Here is a 10,155-nt window from a genome sequence, read left to right as displayed (position 1 = left end):
TATACAATTAACAAAAAGCAAAAAAAAGGGGCCTCTAACACTAGCTTGCTCTATTCTTTTTCTATTCTATTTTCTTTTTATTTATTATATAATAATAAAAAACCCTTGCTACGTGTACTGCGTTAAGCTAACTGAGACTTGTTATAGCACTTGCATATCATTGCTCTTTTGTTGATTTTGATTGCTTCCATTGTCCTCATTTGTAAGTCGCTTTGGATAAAAGCATCTGCTAAATGACAATGTAAATTTAAATGAACATTTATTTTTTGTTTGTTTGTTTGTTTATTTAATGTCTTCATGTTTGTGTATTTTGTATAATGGCCATTATGTGTGTGTGTGTGTTTCCCTTTAGGTGCTAATTCGTGCTGGTCACCTACAATAAGTATGTCAGAATCCTTAGTATTCATAAAAGAGTAGGTGAGAATTATCTGCATGGTGTACTAATTTTCGCAAGATTCGGACTTATGTGTACTTAAGTTCCATCCGAATATGCCTAGAAAAGAGTACGTGAAGAGATTAATATGTCCAAAACCTTAGTATTCATAAAAAAGAAGGCGAGAAATCCCCAGATGTCCTACTGCTTCAGCTCAGATTCTGAAGTGTTCATCGATAAGACACTTTTCTACCCCAGAAGCCCACGGGAGAGGATACATCATCATCGAACAGGGCGGAGAACAGCGATGAGGGTGTTTAAAAAAATGTGAGTATTACATATCAAATATACGGTTCCTTGTGTTAAAATCGCATTTGTTGAACTACTGTAGAGTAAACAAACTATTTTCCTTTTTTGTATAAAGCGCTATATAAATAAAGGTGACGACTTAAACTGTTAAATTGCTGAAGGTGTAAAGACAATAAATAGTATAGTATATTTGTGATTTTGCTGTAAAAACACGTTATATTATGTATCGCTAACAGACAGGTACGTCTCCAAAGTGGATTAACATAAACCATATACATCTTAAAGACGATTACTAAATGTTTATTTAATATGCGACAGATGAGACGTGTGTTTATTCGGTGCAGAGTGACTGAATTAAACAGCTTTTAAATCTTTTAAAAGTTGTAGTTTATTTAAATTATAGGAAATAATTTATAGGAAAATTATGGGGCATATAAAACAGACCAAATGGACCACTTATAACATGTTTCTGCAGTTGTTTTTGAAATACAACATCTCCTTGTGAAAGATCTGTAATGTGACATATATGTTACATTGGGCGTTTATGATAAATATTTAATGTTACATATATGTTACATTGGGCGTTTATTTCTCGTTTTTTTCTGTTTATTTGCTTTTTCACAACATATATCAAAATTATTACTTTTCTGGGAAGATAAAACAAACCTTTTTCAGAAGTAATACAGTTTTGCATTTTATTTGCTTTGCCACAACATATTTCAAAACCACATAAATGTGACCATTACATTTTACAACAACTATTTTGTAACATATCAAAATTCTTCCTTTTCAAGTATATGGTTTAACCAGAAATTCATTTTTAGATTTTTTTTTTTCACACCTTGAAAATGTGCAAACTGAATAAAAATAAATAACTACCTCAAACTGGAGGTTAAACATGCACGTAGTGCAATAACATTGCTAAAATGTGTATATTGTGCAATAAAATTGTAAACAAACAAACAATACAATGCTCAGTGAAATAAAAACTTGATCACTCTGATCAAACCATTGTTATCACCTTTATCACTTTAATTTCTTCTATGCACAATGCAATAAGTTAATTATTGTATGCAAAACAATGAAACAGTTCGTTCTTAGCATTTATTGCTATGCAACAGCATATATGATTTTTTTTCTCTTCAATGTTTTTCTCTTCAGAGTTAGTTCTTGTATGCAATGCAGTGCAACAAGCACCTGTCATGTGTTATCTCTTCACTGCACAACGGACTAAGTTACTGCAATGCAATATACATGTTATGTGTTATCTCTTCAATGCATAACAGATGAGTTAGTTCATTCATCGCATCACCACATCAGTTATGCGTTATCGCATCTGTTCATGTTATTCTCACTACAAAAAAGATAAAATAACCTTAAAATAGGACCAACATATGATATAAACATCTTGTTTTAGTTACATGCATGCAAAATAGTTTCAAAATACATTTCATTATCAATGTAATTAATTTGACATTATTTTTATGTTTACATTTGTTCAAATATGCTTTGATATGAGCAGCAGTAAATATATAACACTAAAATAATTGAATCAGCTAAATTAATTAAGCAGCTCATTAACATTTTTCTTAATTTGACAAATACGTCACATCAAAATTCCACCTACTGTTATACATATGTCACCACAATATTTTCATAACTTGTTTTATATCAATTTGTTCAAGAAATGTATTAAAATCAGGTTAAGTGTAATCTAGGATATGTTATTAAAACATTAGAATTGTTGCATGGGTTGAAACATACCTTTAGTAACAAAAACAAGCGCTTTTAAAAATTCCAGACACTGCAACATGTGCTAATTAGACAGGCCACCATTTTGGAAATGTTGCCATGGCAACAAAAATTCACATATTGTCACATGACTGAACCTGTGTGTTCCTTATATGTCCCTTAGGGACTTCCTGAGTTGAAAGTGAGGGATAATGCTTTAAAAAGACCTTTTCTGATAATCACCAGAGTTTATACCAGATAATCACCGCGGGTTCTTATAAACAGAGTTATTGCAGCACTTTTCTTATTCTTGATTCCTGTGCATTGGCTGCAGAGCTTTTGTGGTGGAGCAGGACCTGCAAGGCTAGGTGACTGCGGCATTTATGAAAAAAAAGGGGGAAAACCTGAAACAAAATTATAAAGTAAGATCATTTTGTTACTTCCAATACAGAAATCACATTACATTGTTTCTGGTTTCACTGCTGGTTTCTGTTCATACAACATCAGTCAATGGAGCCCAACTTTCAGAAGCTTCAAAAGCATCATCAAATAATCTTCAAAAGCATCATCAAAAAAGTTTTTATCCAAAGTGACTCACAGTGCTCTTATTACAGGGACCCCCAATCCCCTGGAGCAACCTGGAGAAAAGAGCCTTGCTCAATGACACACTGGGTGTGACGGCTGCGGAGATCGAACCACTTCAGTGGTTTAGCCCATCACACAAATAATGTAAAGCTACAACAAAAATTAGCATGTAATTGTAAACATGAAATGAAATTTGTCAAGAAATGGAAAGCTGACAACATTAATTGTAAAATGTTTTACTCTGTGTAAATGTTTTACAGGTAGTGGTGCTCATGGAGAGCAGGCATGTCATTCATTCATTCATTCATGGAGAGCAGGCATGTTTACAGCAGACACAGCAGCAGCCAGATTGTCCCACAAATGCTCTCCTACTCACTCTTGCTTCAAGGTTGTGTGGTTCAGGGGGGCGTCACTCATCCTCTGGCTCAACGATGTCCCCATTGAGAAGAGCGAGATTGTGAAGCACAGCACAGCATGCAAGAACCTCAGGCACGAAGGCAGGGCTCGCCTCTAAGGGCTTGAAGAAAATAGAGCACCAGTGTGTTTTCAGCATGCCAAAAGGGTTCTGTACAGTCTCTTTCTCATTCATGATCAGATTCCAGCAATGAGGGACGTGATGGACAGTAGAGACAGGCAGGCCCGGATTAAGAACACATAGGGCCCTGGGGCTATAGCAAACCCAAGGGCCCTCATAGTAGCCTATCTTGGTGCCACAACATTTTCTACCACAGGAATAATTCGTTTTCTTTTTTGTTTTTTGTTTTAAATCAAATCTTCAACACACAGAGATACAATGAGTATGCACACTAAATATTCCAGGCTACAACACATTAAAAGAATAAATACATTATTATACATGAAGTCAAAGCAAACAGGTTTCCAGAAGCAGCAACAACTGTTAAGCATATACAGCTCCCTTAAGGAGCTAGTCTTAGTCTTAAAGAGTTAACGTTAAATAGTTTTATTATTAGAAGGTCTTTTTTCTGGCCCTAGAAGAGGAGAATCATCAGGGCTGGACTGGTGCTAAAATTCAGCCCATCTGGCCCACACAGTCCCCCATAAATGTTTTGCTGTGGTTAGGGAAATTGGAATAAATAAATAATTTAATGAAAAGCTAATTCATGAATCCAGAGTTAATAAACCTTTATAAAAGTGACTTATTGCCTTTATTTGACCCAATATTTAATAGGCTATAAGTAATAATGGCATATTTCTACAGTATCAGTGTCATGTTAAATAGCTTAGGTGTGGTGCTGTGGATTAAATTCCACATGGATTAAATTTATTCGAATTCAAATGGGCAAGTGCTGCTTATTATTCACTTCAATAGAGCGGCGAAAGTGTCAAGCTGCAGTCGCGGGCGGGAGACACCGGTCTGGTGTGGTCCAGCTGTTCTCTTGCGCTGCGTGGTTTAATCAGGTAACTTAGTGCCGTTTCATTACTTGGCTTTTAGTGTTTGTTTCCCGTGTGCTACAGTAGAGCCCGAGGCGATTAAAAGATACCCGCAACTCTAGTGTAAACGAGTACAAAGACATTTTTATCGCTCATATCTTTTGGACTGAAATAGCGCAGACACTAATATGTGGGGGCGTGGTGGGATTTCAGCAATCGGCACACCGGGAAAAGCTCGGGTGCTCCCGATGGCCAATCCGTTCTAGGTCTACTTTTTCTTTCCTCCACAGCACAGCCAATCACGTCGGGCCCCCTCAATCCACGGGCCCTGGGGCTTCAGCCCCACTTATGTTAATCCGGCCCTGGAGACAGGTGATGGTGGGCATGGTGGTCAGCTGCTTCATCAAAAAAGCCACAGAACTGGCACAGCTGTGTTGAGATGGCAGTAGTATGTGGGTTCATCGCCTGTGAATATATGATTGTTAGAACAATAAGTTTGAATAAAGTTTTATTTAATCTGTTGTTGACTTGTATATGTATTTATTAATTCTGATGCTTTTATTCATCCTATTGTTGTCAGTAAATAAAATATAAATAATTTACAATCTATTGGTGCATAAAGAAGATCTGTAAAGTTGCAAAGACTAAAGTCTCAAATCCAAAGAGATATTCTTTATAAAAGTTAAGAGTCAGCCACACCTACCTAAAACGGCTCGTTCGAACACGCCCCCAAATATCTACCTCACTATGTGGGAAGATTTGCATAACGCCGCCCAAATGTTCACGCAAAGAAAGAAGGCGTAACTTTTATTCTCGCTGTAGTATTGTTGTTGCCAACGCCATGTCGTGAAGACGCTGTGATTCGTTGTGAGGAGTGATCGATATACATTAAGGTCAGTAGGATTTTGTGATTTGCGCCACACACTTTCAGCAGCCCTGAGTTTAGAACGATACTCACGGAGAACATCAGATAGCCAAGGGGCAGAATTATAATCACAAAATAAATGGAAAACTGTTTCTTCAACAAGACCACGAAATTAGCAAATTTCATCAACATCAAAATATTTATAGATGGATTAAATCTGTCGCTCATATGTTTTAAGTTGCTGCGCTTGTTATAACGTCATAGATCACATGATAATGTCAACATGGCAGATGATGTCCAGATCGCATTCATACATAAGATTTGGCTGTGAGTTGCTTGTGCAATGGTTCTGACGTGGCTTTGTTTAGAACAATTTTTATTGGCAAAATTGAGCATAAACAGACAACATATTGTGTCTAAAATGTAACTCACAAAACTCATTATTTACTGAACTGCTGTATAAAATCAACACTTCACTCTTGTTTGTATGGTGTTGCTTGATCATGTTTTGTAGCAAATTATCCTCTCTTAATTTTAAGAACATTAGGCTAAACCTCATCTTTATAACTTAATTAGGACTCTTGTTGCTCTAATCAGTGTTTGACTGCTTTCCCACTTTGATTATGCATTTCCCAATCAAAACTACACCTTTGCATAGGTCGACTTCTTTTTTGGTTTTGGAAGTTATCCCAACTTCATATTTCGCTTATGCCCTTCTTCCCTGTAAAAAAAAAAAAAAAAAAAGATAACTAAGTGTAAATAAGATACAATTAGATTCTAGTTACACTGTTAAAAATGGCAGGATTTTCTGCTATTTAAACTAGTTATTGCAAATAGTGGCAATTATCCACACCTCAGTATTGTAGTACACTAAAACAGTATGCAATAATAACGTATTAAGTGTAAATTATCATTTTAATTTAAATTATTAAATGGATGCCACCTTATTGGGACAATAAAACCCTCCCTACACCTACCCTAACCCTACCTGATACTAGGGATGGCTCAATACCACTTTTTCAGAACCGATACCGATCCAATACCAAAAATTCTGAGTATCTGCCGATACCGATATCGATCTGATACCAGCACAATTTTTTTAAATGAGTGTAGAATTTCTATACCTCAATGTGTAGGTCGATCATCACTCTTTTGTATGTTACACACAATCTACTAAATATAGACAGCTTCATTATAAAGAAAAAATAACAAACAAACAAAAAATATTATCAAAATCTATGACAAAAATACTATTATAAACTAGGTTAATGGATAACTCAGTAGCAAAAGTTACTCTAGAAAAATCCTGAGTGCACAATAATTTTATAAAATCCTAAACTTTTAGTAAAAAAAAATACATTACTTAGTGGGTAACAAATAAAAGGGAATAAGTGTAGGGCTAAATCTGGTAGGCCTACACATTGCTCTTTGCATTGTTGTAAAATACATTCATGAAAAACAAGTAATATATTTATATATAAATATACACTATAGTAGTCAACATTTGAAGTAGATCAAAACCTTTCATCAAAGTTGTCCTAAAACCAAAACAATACCCGTTCTTGTCTTAGGACAACTTTGATGAACTTTTTTGATCCACTTCAAATGTTGACTACTGTATGAATTAAAAGACATTTCTTTTAAATGTATAGCAGAGTAATGAGGTAGCAGCATATGATAGATAAGACGAACAAGAAAGGCTATTCATAATCTTTCATTGCGCGAAAGCATTATGATACTAAAGGCTACAAATACAGAGCGGCTTAAAGCGCTTATGCGCATCCCGTGCGCAGAATGACGCGCTTGAAGCAACACGGAGTCACAGCCGCAGCATAGAGAAGTTCAAAGCACAAAGTGAAGAGATATTGATGCGCGTAGTGTATTAAATGTGCGTTAGTTTATTGAGCCTTTTCTTTTAACAGTTTTACATTTCAGTTACTGTGCTCGTGACGAACAATTCATAGTGCTCTCTACTCCAGTCTTGTGATCTAACCAGATATCCGGTAGAAGGTATCATGCTTTAGAAACAGCACGAAACTCCACCAAGATAAATTCCTTTTATGCAAAACCATTTATCTTTATTTACAGATCAAGTATAACATTAGGAACATTTAATCATCTTGGAGAGAGTTTCATTGTCTTGACTGTCGTAACCGAACGTGACACGCAGTTTGAATGCTGAATGGAAGATGACAGACAGCCGCTGTGGAGAGAAGAGTTTACGTGAACATGACTTAAATATTCATCTGTACCTCACATTAAACTATGGAAAACTTCAGAACACTTGAAATATAGTGCACGAAAACTTTATGGTATGGTTTTTGTGGCTTTCGTGGGGCTTAATAATAACACAGAATAGTATACGCACTATATCGGATTTGGATCGGTCTCGTCTGACCGATACCCCGATCCAGCAGAAAATGCCAGTATCGGAGCAATACCGATCCTGAATATCGGATCGGCGCACCCCTACCTGATATTTTATTTTCAGCTTTTCGATTATTTCCTTCATTTTTATTCGCTCGCATCACGTCAAAAATGAAAACGCCACACGCTTTACCATCTATGGCACTCAAACTAATATTAGACGGTCGTCTTTTGTAATGTTGACTATTCGAATCACACGTTGGTGTGTGTCACAACAAGGCCAGCTATTTGCACTTAGTATAAATAGACACTCAGAGAAAAAGACTAACAAAAAACATACTTAACCAGCATATGCTGTTTTTTTTTCAACAGGGATTTCATGTACAAGTAGTGATAGCTGCTCTTGCATCCAGTTGTTTTCTTTTATGTTTGCACAACGTCTTACTATCAGCCATGTTTATTCTTGTCTGTTAATTAAAAGACAGCTTATATGCACATCCGCTAATTGTTTATGAAATGCAGACATGTAAGAGGCTGAATATAAGAGGCTATACTTTTTTAATTAGTGACACTTTGCCTACATTTTAAAATCTTTATTTGAATATGGCAACATTTTTATTTTAAAATCTTAATTTCAATTTGGCAACATGATACCATGATCTACAAAGACACATCCCCTATTACCTTTATGAAAATTAACCATGGCTTTACTACAAATAAAACAAAACAAAAACATGGTTACTATAGTTAAACCATGGTAACCACAAATTAACCATGGTCTTGCAACACTAACTATAGTTTAACCATGGTTTTTGTAGTAAAACTGGTTATACAAATGGTAATCAATGCGCAAAAAAAACATGGTTACTACACTTTTTCTATAATAAAACCATGGTGAATTTTCAATGGGCATAGTTAGTGAGCTTGTTGAAATCATCCATAGCAACGAGGTCAACCCCGCCCTTAGTTTAATTGATTTAAAACACGAAGAAGAAGAAGTCACCCGTGTATGGCGATGGCGTCACTTACTGATCCAGGATCAGTGATCTTCAGCAGTTGTATTTCCGATTTGAGCTTGAACTTCAGAAATGCTTGGGAAAATGCAGCTTGTGTGGACACACTACTTGATAAGAGCTTTGCTACTGAAAAGCTATTTGATTCAGAAAACAGCAACGCAACCACCATGCTATTGTTAGATCATGCCTCCATGCCAGATAATTAAGATGCAGCCCTGGATGCCAGATCCCGTCAGAAAATATCAGTTTTTTTTCTGGTAACAGAACAACTCTTCAACAAAGTAGTCTAATACCCCAAACCTGCTAACATGAAGTCTTGTCTGGTACCCAAAACTTTATCAACAGTCTTCTATCAGCCAAGAAGTTGACTGAGGAAAAAGCCAGTGAAGAGCAGAAGCAGGAGACGAAGTGATGATAAAAAGGAGCAAGTGTATTGAATAGTCTTAGTTGCGTATGTTTCAATGCTCACACAGCAAAAACCCAGTGTCAAATTAACACTGCTGAGTGTCTATATGTGTCCACACTACAGAGTGTTAAAAGTAACACTGAAGCAGTGTTAAAGTTAATGAGATAATTAAGAGATTCATTGAGTGATGATTGACCATTATTGAAGACACCTGATGTTAACAAGCAGAATCACCAAAGAAGAAAATCACAATTTTAAGTCACCATTATAGTGATCAGTGTAGTGCAGTGCAGTGATCTTTAGTTTTTAATATTACATTTTGTTTGGCTGCTATAACTGAATTATAACAGCCAGACTTTTGCAAAGAGCAAAAGTCATCAGATGGTGATGATTGTGTTTTGACATAATCATCATGTGCTGATTTGAATGACTGAGTTAGGTTTTCTTTGTTGGTTACGTCAAACACTGTGAACAACATGAGAGCTGGCATTTTCAGTATAATCAGACAGATGTTCTTAAAACTTATTTTAATCAAAAACTTAATGTCTTTAATTTAGACACACAGTAGGTATCCTAGGATACCTAGGTGGAGTGGCGCCCAAGGTGAACGGGGCTCTAACCAGCTCAAGAAAGGGCACGAAGCAACGCGCGAAGCCCTCACCATATAGGATTTTAGAAAAGAACGCAAAGGATTAATATTTATTTATATATGTATATTTAATTATTATTATTATTATTAGTTCTTGTTATTCTGACTGTGCATTGTTCGTTCATGGTTTTAGTTTTTTTTGTTGTAGTTGCTTTGTACCTTATTTTATTAGTATTGACACACATTATGTTTATCATTGCTTTCTGTTTCTGTGTACACTCTTTTCTGTGTAGAAAATTAATTTAAAAAAAAGAAAAAGAAAAGAACGCAAAGAACTAGCGTGCAAACTTACCACAATGTGGATTTTAGAAAGTGCACAAAGCCTTCACGTGCACACTTACCATAACATGGATTTTAGGATACCGTTCTAAGAGGCTCTCGTGGCACTCTGAAAGAGCAGCTCATAGATGGAATGGTGCATCCCAAAACCAATATGTTTGAGAGTCACCAACTCGATCTAAG

General features: G+C 35.9%; 1 long non-coding RNA gene across 1 annotated transcript; it reads left to right on the top strand.

The window, feature by feature from the left end:
- The first annotated feature begins 2,800 nt into the window (after window positions 1-2,800).
- Window positions 2,801-3,769, top strand: LOC107747348 (uncharacterized). Its single transcript, XR_001640794.1, has 3 exons — window positions 2,801-2,835; window positions 3,028-3,142; window positions 3,259-3,769. It is a non-coding gene; the product is annotated as an uncharacterized LOC107747348 (long non-coding RNA).
- Window positions 3,770-10,155: the final 6,386 nt, after the last annotated feature.

The sequence above is a fragment of the Sinocyclocheilus rhinocerous genome, unplaced genomic scaffold (assembly GCF_001515625.1).
Source record: "Sinocyclocheilus rhinocerous isolate Xijiao unplaced genomic scaffold, SAMN03320098_v1.1 scaffold3912, whole genome shotgun sequence".
In the NCBI taxonomy this organism is placed as follows: Eukaryota; Metazoa; Chordata; class Actinopteri; order Cypriniformes; family Cyprinidae; genus Sinocyclocheilus; species Sinocyclocheilus rhinocerous.
Note: the sequence above shows the minus strand (reverse complement) of the source record. Positions and strands in the feature narration are given on the sequence as shown.